This window comes from Oryctolagus cuniculus, chromosome 15, assembly GCF_964237555.1.
Source record: "Oryctolagus cuniculus chromosome 15, mOryCun1.1, whole genome shotgun sequence".
Taxonomy (NCBI): domain Eukaryota; kingdom Metazoa; phylum Chordata; class Mammalia; order Lagomorpha; family Leporidae; genus Oryctolagus; species Oryctolagus cuniculus.
The window spans coordinates 77,002,029-77,020,758 of record NC_091446.1 but is presented as its reverse complement, the minus strand read 5'-3'; the positions used below and the strand labels follow the sequence as shown (position 1 = coordinate 77,020,758).

Below are 18,730 nucleotides of genomic sequence, written 5' to 3'. Positions count from 1 at the left end.
TGAACAAGTGAATGAGATCAGGTCAGTGGGACTTTATATTGATTGCACACATGTAGGAAAATAATGCATAAGAAGGGTTAAAATGAGTCTTACATTTTTACCTTGGGATATTTGATTGACAGTAACCTTAGTAACTAAAACAAAAATTATTTTTTCAAACAACCTTCTTGAAGAGGAAGAGACTGGGCTTATGTTTTGACACCTACTTTCTGTTTGGTAAGTGCAAAAATACCTAGTAGTCAGTTATGATCTGGACTTGGGAAACTGGGTTCAGAATCATCAGGGTGTTGATGGCCTTTGCTTTCATGCACTCCTACGTGGATAAAATCTACTCAGTGAAGGAAGGGGGTAGATGGAGTGAGAAGAGAGTCAAAGAGAAGTTCCTGAGAAGCTTCCCAAATATTAGCAGTGTGTCCTCCCAGAAGCCAAGGGAGGAGGGGGTGGGGGAGACATTTGGTGTAGTGGCCAAGATGCTGCTTGCAATGCCTTAATCCCAGTTCTGAGTTCCTGAGTTGGAGTCGTTGCTCTGCTCCTGATTCTAACTTCCTACTAATGTCACCCTGGGAGGCAGCACTGATGGCTAAGTGTTGGATCCCTCCTACGCATATTAGAGACCCAGGCCTGGTCTGGCTGTGGCAGGTGTTTGGGAAGAGAACCAGCAGATGGGAGATGTCTCTGTCTCTCAAATAATAAATTAATGAATTTTCTAAGGGAGAAACTTCAGATTTTCACTGTGATGAGCTGTAGGGTGGGAACTGAAGACTTAATGTTTCCAGAGGACTCATACAAAGAATGCTAGGAACTCAAGAGATAATGGCACAGTTGCTGATAAACATGACCCTATGGACACTTAACCATGATGTCCATTTTAGCTTTGGGCAAAGTGTGGTCCAGCTAATGATGAGGAAATGTGAACTTTAGCCAACAGGTGAAGACAGAGGGAAGGCACAGGGATTTCCAGAGGGAAGTGGAAGGTGTTCATGCTTAATGTTCCCAGTGACACAAACCACATGTCCATCAACTGGGAGGAGGAGAATGAGGCCGGGGGCCTGGTCGGGGAGCCTGAGGCCAAGACAAAACTGGAACTCATCCCTGTGGGGGGAGTGTGGGAAAGGGAGACCACAGGGAAACCTCAAGGCTTTCTGAGCGAGACTGAGAGCTCACAGAAGGCTGCACGCAAATGCGTGGCATGGATTTGGTCCAGCAGCCTCTGCCTGCCTGGGGCAGCAAAGGGAAAAACAGGTTGCCGTGTTAATCCAGGCCTGGACATATGAGAGCCTGTGCAAGAAAAAGAGTCGGGGGCCGGCGCAGTGGAGAGAGCTGGTAAACATGTCATTAAAATGATTGACAACAGCAGCTGGGCTGACAGGCAGGACGTGAAGGACTGTGGAGAAAAGGGCAAGCCTGTGAGGCTGCAGCAATCCACACGGCTCACACTAAGGCAGCTGGGAGGAACCTGAGCCGGACGCTGAACGGTTAACTTAGAGACGCTGGAGAAGGAAAGGGAATGCGAGATCGATGAAAGTGCACTCCACAATGTCAGGCACACCTGTGGATGAGTCCTGTCTTTTTAGTTATTAGCTGTGTGAACTTGGAGCTCAGTGGCTTAATCGGTAAAGCAAAGGTAATGATAGCTCCCATGTCAAAAGCTTGTGGTGTGAATTACACGTGAAAATGCACAGAAAGCACTCGGCACGGTGTAGAATGGTTCTTGGCGGAGCAGATGGGTACTTACACTCTCATCCTTGGTGTCATCATTTCAAGACCTCAGGGTGTGGCCATGACTGTGGGAGGATGAAAATGTGCACGACTGTAGGATTTTGGAATAGAGATGATTTGGAGCTGAGACCAGCGTATAGGAAACACTGTTCGTATGGCTGTTTTTGGCAGGCACCGATATTGTTTTGTCTGTTACTGAGTCAGGTGGCATGATTGTTCTCCAGAGATGGTCCTGTTGCCTCCTCTGTCCCCAACACTGGCACCTGGCTTAGGCAGCCCAGGTTGGGACTTTCCTATGGCTGGGTGTACATGTGCACCTGTGTTCAGTTTTGTTTGGTCAGAGAATATCCCAGGATGTTACATTGCTTCATCTGCATGAAAGGATGCCCAGGTTTTAGTAACGAGGCCTTTTTGATTGTTTGGTTTCTGCACATAAATTAGTTTGGAGTCATCCAAATATGCTTACAATTAGGAGACAAACAGCAGAGGCCAGTCAGTGGCATTTCCCTTTTGCTTATTTAGATAGTTGTCTTACTTGGAGTCAAGCCATATTGATTCTGAGAAGCTTCATTCAATCAGGCCCCACATGTGCAGTCAGTGCTGTGAAATCAGTGGGGACTCAGGTGGGCTTGGGGATGACTCCAGAAGCTTCCCAGGGGCGTTGGATCAATATGTGTCCCACACAGGTTAGAGGGACTCTGGCTGCTGCAACATGGCACTCATGCTGTCCCTGTGAGCGCCAACCACACCCACACCCGCAGGGCCACAGTAGGCCTGGAAACCTATTAAAGCTCACAAAATCTCAGCCCGAAAGACCTAGAATAAAAAGTCATGGCTCCTAGCTTCAGAGAATGAAGGAAATCGGCAGTCAGTAAGCACCTACTGTGTGAACACACTGTATGTTCTAAGCTGTTACTGAGAATAAATCATTAACCCTAATTCCCTCTCATAGCAAAAGGAAGTGGCTCAAAGAAGCAAATGTCTTATCTAAAAAACACACCAAGGAGCGGGCTTTTGGCCAGGATGCCCATGTCCCACATCAGGGTTCAGTTCCTGACTCTGGCTTGACCCCAGCTTCCTGCTAATGCAGACCCTGGGAGACAGCAGTGATGGCTTCAGCCTTTGGTCACTGTCACTCAGTCAGCTCTAGCTGTTGTAGGCATTTGGAGAGTGGGACAGCAGCTGATCACTCACTGTGTCTCTTTGTCTCTCAAATAAATATTTAAAAAAATCATACTAAATTATAAGGACCCAGGCATTAGGGAATCTAAGGCCTGCATGATCCATGGTCTGATAGTGTGTTTTCCTAAACATTTTGAAATTCATGTGTGTGTATGTGTGCATGTGTGTATGATCACATACACTTGTGTCCTCTAGGTTTTATTCTCCCAGGGCTTATTAGGAAATTTGAACAAGTTCCATAAAGGATTATATATTTATGCCCCGAAATAGCACCTCTGCTTGCACTATCCAGGACAAGGTGAGGCTGTGACCTGCAAGAGCTGAACACTGGGTATTCAGGGCCATGGCTGTTGAAAAGCCACTGACGTATAGCACCAAGGCTGAAGGCCTCCTGGGTCTGAAATATTTCTATGAAGAGGAGCCACAAGGAGCATAAGACCCCTTTGGGGTAAATTTCAGGATGGCAGATGTGAGATCATTCAGTGTTTGTCTCTCTGTTCCTGCCCAGTTTATTTCTTGTAGCACAGTGTCCTCCAGGTTCACCTGTATTGTCATAAATGATGGGATTTCTTTCTTTTTCAAGGCTGAATAGTATTCTAAAGAGTTCTATAGCTTATCATTCATTCCTTCCTACAGCAGTTATACCTTAGCAAAGTTAGTAAGGCTGTGTGGGGTAAGTTTCAAGATCCAAGATCAAGTTCTATCAGCCTTGGGCCCAGCAGAGATTGACACATAGCGTAGGTGCAGTCATGCACCTCTGTAGCTTCAGCAAGCTGAAATTTAATGAAAAGACTGGTGAGGAGCAAGAAGACCCAGGGATGCTGTCAGGATGGAGAGCACAAGAGTCACTGACTTTCTGGGTAGAAGAATTTCATTGGGAAAACACATACAGCCAAAGGGATGCCCCATCTGCAGGGAAAAAAAATCAAGAAGGAAAAATAGTAAAATCCTAGAGTGGGAATTTATGGTGATCAGTGATCTGTGTTTGCCCAGGACTCTCTGGGGTTTTAGCATGGAAAGGCCTACTTCAGAGAAATCCCTCAAAACAGAATGATTTGGGAACAGGTCATCAACTCGGGGTCCATGATAGACTCTGGACAAGGGCCAGGGCAGACGGCAGGGCAACTGAGTGCTTCTCATTGTGATCAACCAACCCTCGCAGCCCCAGTGGCCTGTCTTTTGTGGGTGTGTGGTCACGTGGGAAATAAGCCTTGGAGGAAAAGGGACAAGGACGTGAAACCATGGAGCTTTTTCTCTGAACCCCTCACTGTAGAGATTAAACATACAAATTACAGGGATTTTTAGGTCACTTGTCCCAAGGTGGAAAGTTGTGGAGTGGCATTTGCAGACCGAGTAACAGGGGCAGGGGTTAGAGGCAGCTGGGAATCTCTTTGCCGTGGGCTTATCTCCCCTGCCCCCGGAGTCTCCTCTATCTGGATGAATGGCCCAGGAGGAAGTGACCTCAGTTTGAAGCATCTGAGCCGTGGAAGCAAAATGATTCTCAGAAGAACTGACCCTCCTGACCTCGGCATTCTTTTTCTTTTTTTGAAAAGGAAAATATCCACTCTAGATTTCTGTTAGGGAGCGAGTTGACCACTGCAAGCACACAGGCAGAGATAAGATGGAATGGGTCCTGCGTTGTCAGGCCCGAGAGTCCTTGCCAGGGATTTGTTCCACCTGACATGAAAGAGGAGAATCAGCCCAAGAAAGAGAAGGCTCCATGGGGGATAAAAATCTGTATTTTGAGGAGAAGCCTCTAGTCCAAGGGCAGACATACATCTTAGAGTCCACCATGGCCCATGAGCCTCATGCCCTGCTGAGAAAGTAGTCATTTCTAGCAGAATTAGCAAGGAACGGCTCTTTCCAGAGCCAGCTCCACAGGAACTGCAGAACCGCATGCCCACGGGAGGGCCATGGGTCAGGCTCTTGGAACATCATGAAGGCCTGCAGCTACCATATTACCTTTATTTAAAAATTTTAAATTATTTTTTGTCATTAGAGAGAGAGAGAGAGAGCACTATCATCCTCTGGTTCACTTCTCAAATGCCTATAACACCTGGCGCTGGGCCAGGAACTCAATCTGGGCCTCCCACTTAGGCGGCAGGAACTCAATTACTTGAGTCATCATTGATGTCTTCCAGAGTCTACCTCAGCAGGAAGCTGTTGTCAGGAGCTGGGCCTCCAACCAGACACTCCAGTGTGGGACGCAGATGTCCTGACCACTAGGCCAAGCACCTACTCCTACATCTTGCCTTTGGTGCGAGTAGATTCAGCCAGACTGGCCTTGTCACCTAGCACCCCCCTATACCCAGGACACTGCAAAAGGAAAAAATGACTTGTAGCTGCTGAATTCTGAAATGTTAATTTCCTAATTCTTAATAATTAGCTTTTAATATCTTTAACTGTGGAATAAAGGAAGATAGTTCTAGGGGCCAGCTCTGTGGCCCAGCAGGTTAAGGCCTTGGCATGCAGTGCCCACAACCCATATGGGCACTGGTTTGAGTCCCGGCTGCTTCACTTCTGATCCAGCTCTCTGCTATGGCCTGGGAAAGCAGTGGAAGATGGCTCAAGTCCTTGGGCCCCTGTATCCACGTGGGAGACAGAGAAGAAGTTCCTGACTCCTGGCTTTGGATCAGCTCAGTTCTGGCTGTTGTGGCCATCTAGGGAGTAAACCAGCAGATGGAAGACCTCTCTTTCTCTTGGCTCTGCCTCTCTCTGTAACTCTGTCTTTTAAGTAAATAAATCTTATATATTAAAAAAGGAAGATAGTTCTATACAAAACAATGACAGTCAGTGCAGAATTAGAAGATCACCAATCTGGGGACAGCATTGTGAAGCAGCCAGTTAACCCACTGCTTAAAATAAATAAATAAAAACAAAAACAACTTGAAACTCTCCATATAAATACTCATTCAAGGAAATATTAGCAATGGTTACAAAAACCTTTGGGTGAATTCTTTTTGAGGAAAAATAAACCCAGGGAAATCACACAGTGAATAATATCACTGCTTGATTACTTACCAGGCATAAAGGAGAAAATACTTTCTTAAAATGGGAGATGGTGATAAACACATTAAGCCAAAATATCGTATCCAAAACTGGTGACATATACAAGATCTGGAAAACTGTCTCACAACTACACACAATTGATATTTGTAGAAAACTTCATCTCAAAACTACAGAATATTGACTATTTTCAAAATAGTCAATATTTTCAATATTCCAGAATAATCATTATTTTCATAGGGACCAGTCACCAAGATAAACTAATATTCTGGGTCATGAACCAAGTTTCAATCAAGAGAAAACAATTGATTCATGCAGAATACATTGCCCCACTGCAAGTTTCAAATTAGAAATCAATAACATCCAAACACAGAGAAAATCCCCCAATATTTGACAATTTAGTAATAACCTTTTAAATAACCCAGTTCAGAAGACAATCTAAAAGTATTTCAAACTAAGGAATGATGAAAACATAAAACATCTAAATGTGTGGGTTGTAGTTAGAGAAGTTCTTTGAAGGAATTAAACACCTTCAAACAATTTTATTAGAAGTAATACATTAACAAAGAAAGAAGAACTGAAGCCAGTTGTCTTTACTTTCACCTTAAGAAGAAGGCACTGTGACATAGCAGGTAAAGCCACCACCTGCAGTTCTGGTTCTAGTCTCAGCTGCTCCACTTCCCATCCAGGTCCCTGCTAATGCCCCTGGGAAAGCAGTGGAAGATGGCCCAAGTCCTGTGGGCCCCTGCACCCATGTGGGAGACTTTGAAGAAGCTCCTGACTCCTGACTTCCAATCAGTCCAGCTCCAGCCACTGGGGCTACTTGGGGAGTGAACCAGTGGAAGAAAGAAAGACCTCTCTTTCTCTCTGCCTCTGCATCTCTAACTCTGCCTTTCAAATAAATAACTCTTAAAAGAGGGGGGCACTGTGGCTCAGTGATGAAGATGCTGTTTGAGACACCCACACCCATAGTCACAGTGCCTGGGCTCAAGTCCATGTTTTGCTTCCGACTACATGTTCCTGCTAATGTGCACATCCTGGGAGGCAGCAGTTGAAGGCTGAAGTGCTTGGGCCCCTGCCACCCACACAGGAAGCCTGGATGGAGGTCTGGGCTCCTGGCTTTGTCTTGACCCAGTTTAGGCTGTTGCAAGCATTTAGGGAGTGAAACAGTGTCTCTCTTTTTCACTCACTCTTGCTCTTTCAAATAAATAAAAATTTCATTAAAAAATTTCAAGAATGTTTTAAAATCCCAATATCTATTGAAAATTTAATTCATGGTAATGAAGTTTTTTTTGTGTGTGTGGAAACACACAGAAAATTCCAGGCTCAGATGACTTCATAACAATTCAATGAACTTTAACAGAGGAAACCACAAATCCTACACAATCCTTCCAGAATTAAAAAGAACGTTTCTACACAAACATTTTAAGAAAAAAAGAAGGGGACTATTCCTAACATATTTTATGAAACAGACACAAAGATTTTAAGAGAAAAACACTCACAAATCAATAACCCTCATGAACATGGAAATAAAACCCTTAATAAAATATTACTGAACATTTCTCAGCAATGGATGATAAAAAGAATGATAAATCATGACCAAATACAGTATCTCAGGAATGCAAGATTACATTAACATTTGAATACCGGGCATTTGGGAGCCACATCCTGGCACAGTGGATTAAGCCGCCGCCTGTGATGCCAGCATCTCATATAGGCATAGGTTTGAGTCCCTGCTCCTCCACTTCTGATCCAGCTCTCTGCTAATGTGCCTGGGCAAGTAGCAAAACATGGTCTAAATTCTTGGGTCCCTACCACCCACGTGGGAGACCAGGATGCATTCTAGGCTCTCAACTTTAGCCTGGCCTAGCCCCAGCCTTTGCAGCTATTTGGAGTGACCCAGGGGATGGAACATCTTTGTCTCTCCTTTTGTCTTTCTCCCTCTCTCTGTAATGCTGCTTCCTAAATAAAGAACTCTTCCTTAAAAATCAAGCAAGGTAACACCCCACATCAACAAAATAAAAAGAAAAAAGCATCATCTTGGTTAAAGCAGAAAGCATTTGATTAACCTTACAACCTCTTTATGCCAATAGTCTTGTGGTTCTCAGTTTCTGGGGAAACACAAGAAAAATTCCTTATTCTTAAAAAGGACATTTGTAAAACGCAGAAATAAATACACCATAGTTAACATCATGCTTAATGGTGAAATACTGAATGCTTTTCCACTAACAGCAAGAAGAAGGTAAAAATATCTACTTTCCTAATTTGTATTGAACAATGTATTAGCGAAAAAAAGAGGGGTTGGGAAGAAGGGAGGAAGAGAAAAGATGAACCTGTTAACTGTTACTGTTTGCTGGTAAGGATTGTGTATGTAGAAACCCCGATGGAATCTGCCAGAAAACTATCAGAAATAAAATACAGATTCAGTAGGTTCACAGGAGGCAATGCCAATCTACAGGGACCGAGTACATTTCCAATGTTAACAAGGAAGAATTGGCAAGTGAAATGTAGAAAACAATGCCATCCACAATCTACCAGAAAATGGGAAAGATGAACAAATAATATGCAAGACTTGTGCATTGAAAACCACAAAAGTATTCCATTTAGTGGCTGTTATAGGAATTACCGGAAAAATCTTCCAAAGGAAAAGTTCATATTACATTACTTTACCATGAGTATAAGAACTTTGCCACGGTATAGTTTCATTTGTCCTTGTACTTTCTCACTATTATTGCATGAGAAGTTGCAACTCTTAAAGAAATTAAGAGAAGAAAAATTACATAGGCTTTTATATTTCCCCCTATGTTGTATTACTTCCTTGGCTTTTCATTTCTTCCTGTTTATCTGAATCTCCATGTATTGTCAATTCCTTGCAGTCAGAAGCAATTTCTTTAGCTTTTTCTAGAAAAGAGATGTGGAGACAGATCCTCTCAATTTGTTCCCCTTAAAATATCGCTATATGCTTCTTATTTTGAAGAATAGCTTCTCTGGATATAATTGTGTGTGCACATGTGTAGACACATGTGTGTATGTACATATATAGACATGCATGTGAGTGTTTCCCAGCACTTCTTTAGAGATGATATTTTACCATCTTACAGCCTCTCTGGTTCCTTCTGGTAAGTCAGCTGTCATTCAAATTGATGTAGCCCCTATCTATGTAGTCTACAGTTATCTCTGGCTACTTTACATGTTCATTTTCTCTCTCTCTCTCTCTCTCTCTCTCTCTCATTCTGCCATTCAACTAACTAAATGAATCCTAAAATGGAATCCTTCAGGGGTTGGCATTGTGGAACAGCAGGTTTAAGCTGCATCTGTGATGCTGGTGTCCCATATGGGCACTGGTTCAAGTCCTGGCTACTCTACTTCCCATCTAGCTTCCTACTATTGGCCTGGGAAAGTACTTGGGCCCCTGTACCCATGTGGGAGAATGGGGAGAAGCTCCGGGCTTCTGCCTGGCCCAGCCCTGGGACACTGCAGCAATCTGGGAGTGAACTAGCAGATGGAAGATATCTCTCTCTTTGTCTACCACACCCCCACCTTTGTTAACTCTGCCTTTCAAATAAATAAATAAATATATCTTTTAAAAATATATCATAGAAGATATTGTAACCCTTGTATAACATTGTATAAACAGATAAAATGTCATAGTGTTCCACTATAAATGTTGCTACTTTTTGCTTAGAATTGATTGTAAAAATATCCAATTACAGTTTATCTTAGTTCTTTCTTTTTAAAAAAAAGATTTATTTATTTATTTGAAAGGCAGAGAGTGACAGAGAGGCAGAGGCAGAGGCAGAGAGAGAGAGAGAGAGAGAGAGTGAGAGAGGAGGGAGAGAGAGGAAGAGAGAGAGAGAGAGAATCTTTTATCCTCTGGTTCACTCTCCAGAGGGCCGCAATGGCCAGAGCTGTGCCCATCTGAAGCCAGGAGCCAGGAGCTTCCTCTGGGTCTCCCACATAGGTGCAGGGGCCCAAGGACTTGGGTCATCTACTGCTTTCCCAAGCCATAGAGAGAGCTGGATCAGAAGTAGAACAGCCAGGACTTGAACTGGCGCCTATATGGGATGCTGGCACTGCAGGCGGTGGCTTTACCCACTATGCCACAGCGCTGGCCCCTAGTTCTTTTTTTTAAGACTTATTTTATTTAGTTTAAAGACAGTTACAGAAAGACATGGAAAGACACACACACACACACACACACACACACACAGAAAGAGAGCGAGCGAGCGAGAGAGAGAGGTCTTCCATCCACTGGTTCACTCCCGAAATGGCCCTACCAGCCAGGGCTGGATGAGGCCGAAGCCAGGAACCAAGAACTTCATATATGTCTCCTATGTGGATGCAGTGTGCCCCGCTGCCTTCCCAGTCACATGAACAGGGAAACAGGGAACTAGATTGGAGTGGAGCAGCCAGGACTGATATCCTCTCCCACATGGGATACATGTGCTGCACCACAATCTGGCCCCTCTCTCTTAGTTCTTTGGCTCCTGTCCTCAGCCATTTGGTTGTTGACAGCCTGGCTGGCCCTTCCTACCCCTGCTGGTGCAAGGTGCTAGCCTTGTATACCTAGGGGAGGGCCCTGCGCCTCTGTGGGACCTCTCAGCAGTGGCGGTGTGTGCAGCCTTTGGAGCACCCAGTGAAGGTCCGTGGAAAGACGAGGTGGGTGGTGCATACTTATTCTGTGCCTAGAGAACTCAGAATTTCAGACTAGCTCGCGGGACTGCACATGGCTGTGGAAAACTTATTAGAAGTTTCTATTCTTTCTTCTAAAACACAGCCATGATGGAGTTTTCCTCTTTACATCTCTGTATAAGTCACCAGACTCTTTCATCCTGTAGTGTGTTTATCCTTGCCTTTGACTTAGTCCATATGTATTTTTACATTTCTGATAGGTTTTAAAAAAATCCATAATTTTTTCTTGACAAGCATGTTTTGGTTGATTGTCCATACAATGGTTTTTGTTCAACTTTCTGATACTAACAGGAAGAGAAGATTGTTTTGTTTTGTTTTGTTTTGCTGTTGTTTGTTTGTTTTGGGGATTACTTTTTAAAGCCTGTTTTTGAATATGTGAAACCTTTACTTTTAAATCAATTGTTTGTAAAAACTATGCTGTGAGAAATTTATTGCAATTATTTTCTTCTGAAAATAACAGTTGTGCATGACGTCTTGTTTATTTTTTGTGCTTCATTTTTCAAATATAAGTGTGTGTGTGAGTGTAGGTAGGCAACATAGGAAGCAACATTCCAACAACTGTTTGGTGCCTTGTCTCATTATAAATGTATTCTCTCATGCAGAAAGTGCACAAATGATAAGTATATCGCCTCGTGTGTAATTTTAGATGAGCACATTGGTGTGATCACTACATTTTCCAAGAAATGAGATGTAACTAGAAACCCATAATCCTCATGTCTCCTCTCAAGCATGGCATTCTGCTCTCTCCTCAGATAGAAGCACAGTGCATTGTCAGCCATTAGTCCTGCCATCTTTTGAAATTTTACAGGTTAAATTACACAGGCTGCCTTCTGTGTCTGGTTTTATTTACTCAAGAATTATTGATGACATTCAACTGTGTTTTTATGTAAAGTCTTACTTCATTCATTGTTTAGAGCCATTTAATATGGTATTGTGTGAGTATCATGAAATGATACTTGGAATTCTACTCTTCATGGGTAGTTGCCATTGAAAATTGTACTTTTAAACTCATATCATCTACAAACAATTAGAGTTTTATTTATTACTTTTTAAAAAAGTTATATATTTATTTGAAAGGAGAGGAGGAGAGGGAAGGGAAGGAAGGAGGGAGAGAACCATCTCTCTTTTTTTCAAGGTTTATTTATTTATAAATAAAACCTTGGGGAGCAGCCTCTGGCACGAGTCTGGGGATAGAAACCATACTCAAAACCTAGCAGAATAGATAACAACACTGTGGTATGGGTTTATGGTAACTGCACCCACCATATTGTTAGAACTCCTGGTTGTAAGCTCCCTCTGTAAATCAGACTGGAATTTGATTCTTGCATTTCAAGTTAGGTAGTGAGGGGGACAGTACTCATCTGGGTACTGTGGTAATGTAACTGTTAGACCCTCTGAGTGAGGATGCTAACATGTCGAGAGGCACACCCCAAAGACTCAGAGTCCAGACCAGCTGATGCAAAAGCAAGAGGATTTATTCAGCGTCTGCGCAGATGGGCCTTCTGAACTTGGGAGTCCAGAGAGTGCCCCCAGCACAGAGCCACACAGTTCATATACCCGCAGCGACCAATCAAAAGCACTATAGTGTCCATGCACACAGCAGTCCAATCCGTGAGCTGATCATGTGAAAGGCATGCGTCTTCTATCCAATCAGCTATGGGATCACATGGGAGGCATGTGCACAGCAGTCCAATCCATGAGCTGATCATGTGAAAGGCATGCGTCTTCTATCCAGTCAGCTACGGGATCACATGGGAGGCATGCAACTCATCGCCATTTTGTTGTTTACTTCTTTAGCAGTTGCTTTCCCTGTCAGCGTCATCTTGTTCACCCTGAGGGGGACGACGTCTCACTCCCTTTGTTCCCCTGGAGGGAGAGCAGCGTCCCGCTTCCCACACCGTTATTTGAGTATTAGGAGGCATACAAACTGGGTTAGGTCTTAGCACAGCCAGGCACAAGTGTCACAGCTAGCTAAGCATAGGGTCCCTTATTTTTATAGCTGCACCTAATTTTAGCTTTGGGGAAAAAGTTTAGGCCTATAATTTTTAAACTTTAATTTTATTTGGGGCAAAGGTGACTTCTTGTATTTAATAGTGTTAGCTTAAGTCACTCCATCTTGGTTTGATTTTTAAGGTTCTTCAGTAACAATGCTTTTGGATGATCAGGAAATAAGATGAAATGGATCAACTGTTAACATAAATTTTATTCTCTTTGCAAAATGGATGGCATAGAAAAATACTACTCCTGAGACAGCATGGCTATCAAACAAGTCATAACAAAAATGTGCCCATGGAATTGAGCATAAATAAATTAGAACATGAAATTATTCTTTTTGGTGCTGCAAATGCATGTGAGAGCAGAGGTTGAAAATAAGTCCACTCTGGGGGTTGGGGGAAATCAAGCCCATCAGCACTTACTGGATTTTAGTGAATTTGGCTTCACCTATCCATAATTTAGAGTGTCTCAAAGTTTGCAATTAAAAGCTACAACTGAACAGTGGCTGAACACTGACTCATTAGAAGGGAGTTTCAAAAGCTCAACCAAAACCACCTAAATTACAGACTTCAGCTGTTCACAAAGCTCCTTCTGTGTTAGCAAGTCAATGTTTTTAAAGGATAAGTGTGTGTTTGGGGATGAGAGTGCGTATTTATTGATTAGTACTGTGTGTTTATTTATATCGGTCTTTTATTGAATCCCAGATATAGATATGTGCCTTAATAGAATTTCACCATTCAACCATCCAGTGCAAAATCCTTTTAGTCCTTTTTACCTACCCATCCCTGATTCTGTTTTGTTCTCCCACGACAGTGACCACAATGTGTAAAATCTACATGGTTTGGATATCTAGATATTCTTAAAAAGAGAATTTTACACACCACAGTGGTTAATATTGATGTCTTGTCCCCTATCTTAACTGCCTTGTATGCTGGTCAGTGACACTGCCTTTGTCCCTTCTCTTGTCTGCAGTAGGGACCCCCTCCCCTGCCCTACCTTGGTTGTTGCTTTGCTCATTATTTTTGCAAGAAAAACTCTCTTCCAAGAAAGCTTCTTTCAGGCTGTCCTTTTAGAGAATGCAAACAAAGACACAAGTTTGTTATAGAAATTAACAAATTGACTCATATATGTGAATGATAAAATGGCAAGGAATAGTCAGAATAATTTGAAAAATGAGGATTAAGGGGAGGGTAACTTCTTTTTAAAAATATTTACTTATTTGAGAGGTGGGAGGAAGCTCCCATCTGCTGGTTTACTCCCCAAATGACTGCAATGATCCCAGCCAGGAACTCAGTCCAGGTCTCCCACATGGGCCAGAAGCCAACATTAACCACCACCTTTGCCTTCCTAGGATCCTTGTTAGCAGGAAGCTTGAATCAGGAGCTAGAGCTAGGACTTGAACCCACGTGCTTTAGACCTGGGATGTAGGTGTTGTGATAATGTCTTATCTGCTAGTCCAAATGCCTACAGTGAGTTTTTTTGATACCATGATTAAGTAAATGTGGCATTGTAGGTTTGAGTTTGTTAGTCACAGAGATATCAACTTAAACAAAGGAACACAATGGAGACCCAAGATGAGATTCAAGAATAATATTTTATCATTGACATATAACTAGTTCTTAGAACAGAGTCGACTATGTGATAGAGAGCTAAAGCGTGTTGAATGAGTGAAAAAATGATATGTGACAGCATTGCCATCACAAATGAGTTAGGAAGAAAGGATTATTCCATAAAAGTTTCTGGAGAAATGCTTTATTCATATGAAAAATAAATATTGGACCCCATGTTCATACTATTAAAACAAATCAGTTCCATGTAATTAAAGGTCTGTGAATGTGAAATGTAAATTTTAACATGTTTAGCACAAAATATAGCCAATTCTTATGACTTTGATATTGGAGAATTCTTAAATATTTCAAGAAAAATGTGAACAGTAAAGAAAAGGTGGATTTTAAATTTTTAATTAACATAAGCAGATTGAACAGGTAACCTACAGGAAAGATATTTGCAATACACAAAGCTTTCTCCTTTCCCCTCTGCCCTTCCTTCCTTCTTGATTGTATAGCTTCCTTCTTCAGTCAGTTTCTTGCTTGTCTACTGGGGTAAACAGGAACACAGAGATCAATAAGACAACATTTTAAAATGGCCCTGAAGAAGTTCCACTAATGTGAGAGCAGACAAGGAACCAGCCATTACAGTGTAGTGTGACAAGGGCTGTGAGAGAAGAGTAAGCACAGCGTTGAAGCAGCCCTCAACTGAAAAAAAGTGCAGGTGATAACTGACCTGCGCATGAAAGCATAGATAGAAGTGAGCATGCTTTCCAGAGAGAGTTCAAGAGCACTCGGGGAGGTCGGGGTGCCCTTTTCAAGGCCTAGAGGCAGGGGATTGAACAGCCGGTTCTGCCGCTCTGGTGCAGTTCCTAGTTCAGCTTTGTTGGGAAACAGAGAGGGAATGGGAGGTGCTGAGCGCTGAGTCAGAGAGTTGTCAGGGGGTCTAGTTGGGGGAGACCCTCAGCTCTGGCACAGAGATAGAATTTTGGCTCAAACACAAGAGGAGCCATGAATGTATTTTGAGGAGTGGAGAGGTATGGTGGGACCCTTGGGCAAGACAAATAACCATGATTACTGTGTCAAAAGTCCTGCAAGGGGCATCGAATACTGAAGCCAAGAAAGAGTCAAGGGGTGAGAATCCTAACCTCATGAGATGTAGGTTGTGACTGACATTGGAGAGTAGTATAGTGTTCAAGAGAGTTGGGTGGAAAAAGAGTTTAGTAACTGGCAGAGTGTGAAATGGAGGTGGCACCTGGGTTCTGGCTCGGATGACTGCATAGATAATTAAAACAGAAACAGTTGGAGAAGAATAGCAGAGAAGCATTCATATTTTTATTTTAAGACATTTTTGAAAATATAAGTACAGGAGACTGGGAGGAAGTTGGTTCTAAAACTGAAATTCAGGAGAGAGACTTACCCTGGAGGTAATGATTCTTAATTGGGTCTTCAGGAGTGAACAAGTTGCTCAGAGACTGTATAGAGTAGGAAGACCAATGCTGCAATGAAGGGTGAAACAATAGGAGCTGACAGCGGAGTCTGCGGAGGCACAACCAAGAAAGGAATGAAAACTGGAATATGAATACGAAGTCACAGGAGCCAATGGAATGGAGATTTTAAGTGCTGAGAAGATAAAACTCAAAATGGAAAAGAAAAAGCTCATTAGAGTTGACATTGAACAGTTCATTCATTCCTTTTTGGAATGTGACTTATGGAGACATGAAAAAGCATCAGATGACATGGGTGGAGAAGGACATAGAAAGCAAGAAACCGGAGATAATACTAGCAGATAGCCATCCATAAGGGAGGAAAGCACAGAACTCCAGTGTTTATTTGAAGAGGAGTCTCCCCAGCCCCTCCACCAAATTGGGAAAGACTGATGATGTATAAATGCTGTATGGGAAAAACTTGCAGAGAGAAATACTCTGAAAGTGATAAAGTAATAACAATGAGAGAAGCAGTTGGTAGGATGAGATCCCAAGGGAGCAGGAGCAGGCCTGCAGGAGAAGCATCCCAGAAGAGAACAATGATGCTGGGTGGAGCTACGTTGTCTGCAGGCATAGCAGGGACAAGTTCTGGTAGCTCTCCCACCACACCTCCTGTTTCATTAGTGGTTAAGTCTCAATTGTTGAGAACAAGCAAGTGGTAGGGACAGATATTTAAGAAAACTGGAGAAGGTTGAAAGTCACGGCCGTGGAGGAAGATTTCCCAGGAAGATATAGCACTGATACTGAGTAGTGCCATGCAACTCCTCGAAACTAGAGAATGAGTGACCATCTCCCAAGGACCTGCTTATGCTGTGTGTGATGTTGCAGTAGGAGGACAGTTGAATGGCTACACACTTTTCAGCTGATGTGCAAATAGGGACAAGAGAGGCAAGAGAGTGGAGAAAATGATCAACCAGGAAATCCAGCTGGCTGTGGGGGAAGGAAAAATGCTCCACAGGAGTGGAGTCGCAGGAGATGGAGATTAAGTGACACTGAGTGACAGGAGAAGAAAGAAAGGTTACTACTTGGAGAGTGAATATTTTACTGTATTATTTTAAAAGATTTATTTTATTTGGAAGGCAGAGTGACAGAGCGAGCGAGAGACAGAAGGAGAGAGAGATATATATCTTCCATCCACTGGTTCACTGCCCAAATGGCCACAACAGCTGGGTCTTGGCCAGGTTGAAGCCAGGAACCAGGAACTCCTTCCAGGTCTCCCATGTGGGTGGCACTGGGGCAATCACCGCTGCTTTCCCAGGTGCCTTAGAGGAAGCTGGATTGGAATCAGAGCAGCTGGGACGTAAATGAGCACTCCAATGTGGGATGCTGGTGGCAACATGTGGTGGTTGAGCCTGTTAGGCTACAACACCAGCCCCAAGTGTTTATGCTAGTATGTCATAAAGAGTCCATATCTGTTTAATGATGGGTGAGTCTACATGCCCATAAGTACACATAAACTTTCTCCTGTTGCCCGCACAGATTGCTTTTATTTTCAATGTGTTTTTGAAATCATCAATACAGTAGAATAGATTTTTGTCTGACAGTGTACAGTTCTATCCCTTTTTAAATTAATGGACCGCTTTCCAGAGCAGCTTTGTTTCACAGACAGAGCAGAAAGTAGAATGTTTCCATCATTGTTTTCTAAACCCTGCACACAGCTAACACCTCACAGTAATGTGTATTTGCTGTATTGATGAATAAATATGGGTGTATCATCATCAATTAAATTTCATACTTCCCAAAGGACTCACTGTGTGTTATATAGTTTTATGGATTTCAGCAAATGCAAATATTATATATCTGCCATCATAGTGGTATCATACAAAACATTCCATGCCTTTTTAAAAAAGGTTTATTTATTTATTTGAAAGTTGGAATTACACAGAGAGAGAAGGAGAGAGAGAGAGGTCTTCCATCTGCTGGTTCACTCCCTAATTTGCTGCAAAAGCTGGAGCTGCGCTGATCTGAAGCCAGGATCCAGGAGCTTCTTCCAGGTCTCCCACGCAGGTGCAGGGGCCCAAGGACTTGGGCCATCTTCCACTGCTTTCCCAGGCCATAGCAGAGAGCTGGATCAGAAGTGGAGCAGCTGGGACTCAAACCAAATGGGATGCTGGCACTGCAGGCGGCGGCTTTACCCACTATGCCACAGCTCCAGCCCCATCACTTCATGCCTTAAAAATCCCCTGTGCTCCATCCATCCATCTCTGCCTCCTCCTTCTCATTCCTTAGCAACTATTCATCTTTTCATTGTCTCTATAGTTTTGCCTAATTACTAAATTCATAGTTTAAATTATAGGAGGGGATCTTCAAAAATTCATTGAAAATGCAAATTGTAGAAAAACCATGCATGCATTTTTCAAAAATTTTAGCACCAAAAATAAGCCTGTTTTTTAACTCTCTTTTTTAAAAAAAATCTGTACTTAGTAATTCGCATTTAAGGCTCACCCATGTTTTTGTGGTTTGATAGTTCATTTGTGTTTAGTATGAATAATATACCATTTTATAGATACATCAGTTTACCTGTTGAATAATGTCTTAGTTGATTCCAAAATTTGACAGTTATGAACAAAGCTGCTATAAACATTGATGTACAGATTTGAGTGGAACATTAGTTTTCAGTTCATTTGGGTAAATTCATTTGGTGATTGCTGGATTGTATGAAAAGACTATGTTCTTCTCTGTAAGAAGTTGTCAGACTGTCTTCAAAATGCCCAAACCATTTTACATTCCCACTGTCCATGAGTGGAGTTCCTGTTGCTCCACATCCTCATCAGCATTTGATGTTGTCAGAGCTTTGGATTTTAGCTAACAGATTTTTGACAGATTTGTTTTATCATGTGTTTGCTTTTGTTATTTTAATCTGAAATTATCTAATATCATATTTTTCTGAGTATCTTTTCAAATGCTCACTTGTCCCCTGTATGTCTTTGGTGAATGTTATCTTCAGATCTTTTTCCATTTTAATTGTTTGCTTTGTGAGTTTTAAGAGTCCTCTGTATGCTCTGAATGTTAGCATTTGGATATTTTCTCTCACTTTATGGCTTGTCTTTCCATCCTCTTAACAGGTCTTTCACAGAGCAGAAATTGTTTTAATGAAATCTA

General features: G+C 42.5%; 1 long non-coding RNA gene across 1 annotated transcript in view; it reads left to right on the top strand.

Moving 5' to 3' along the window:
- The window catches only part of LOC138845407 (uncharacterized), a 64,900-nt gene that overhangs the window by 14,503 nt on the left and 31,667 nt on the right, over positions 1 to 18,730 (top strand). The gene's annotated exons all lie outside the window — the stretch shown is intronic.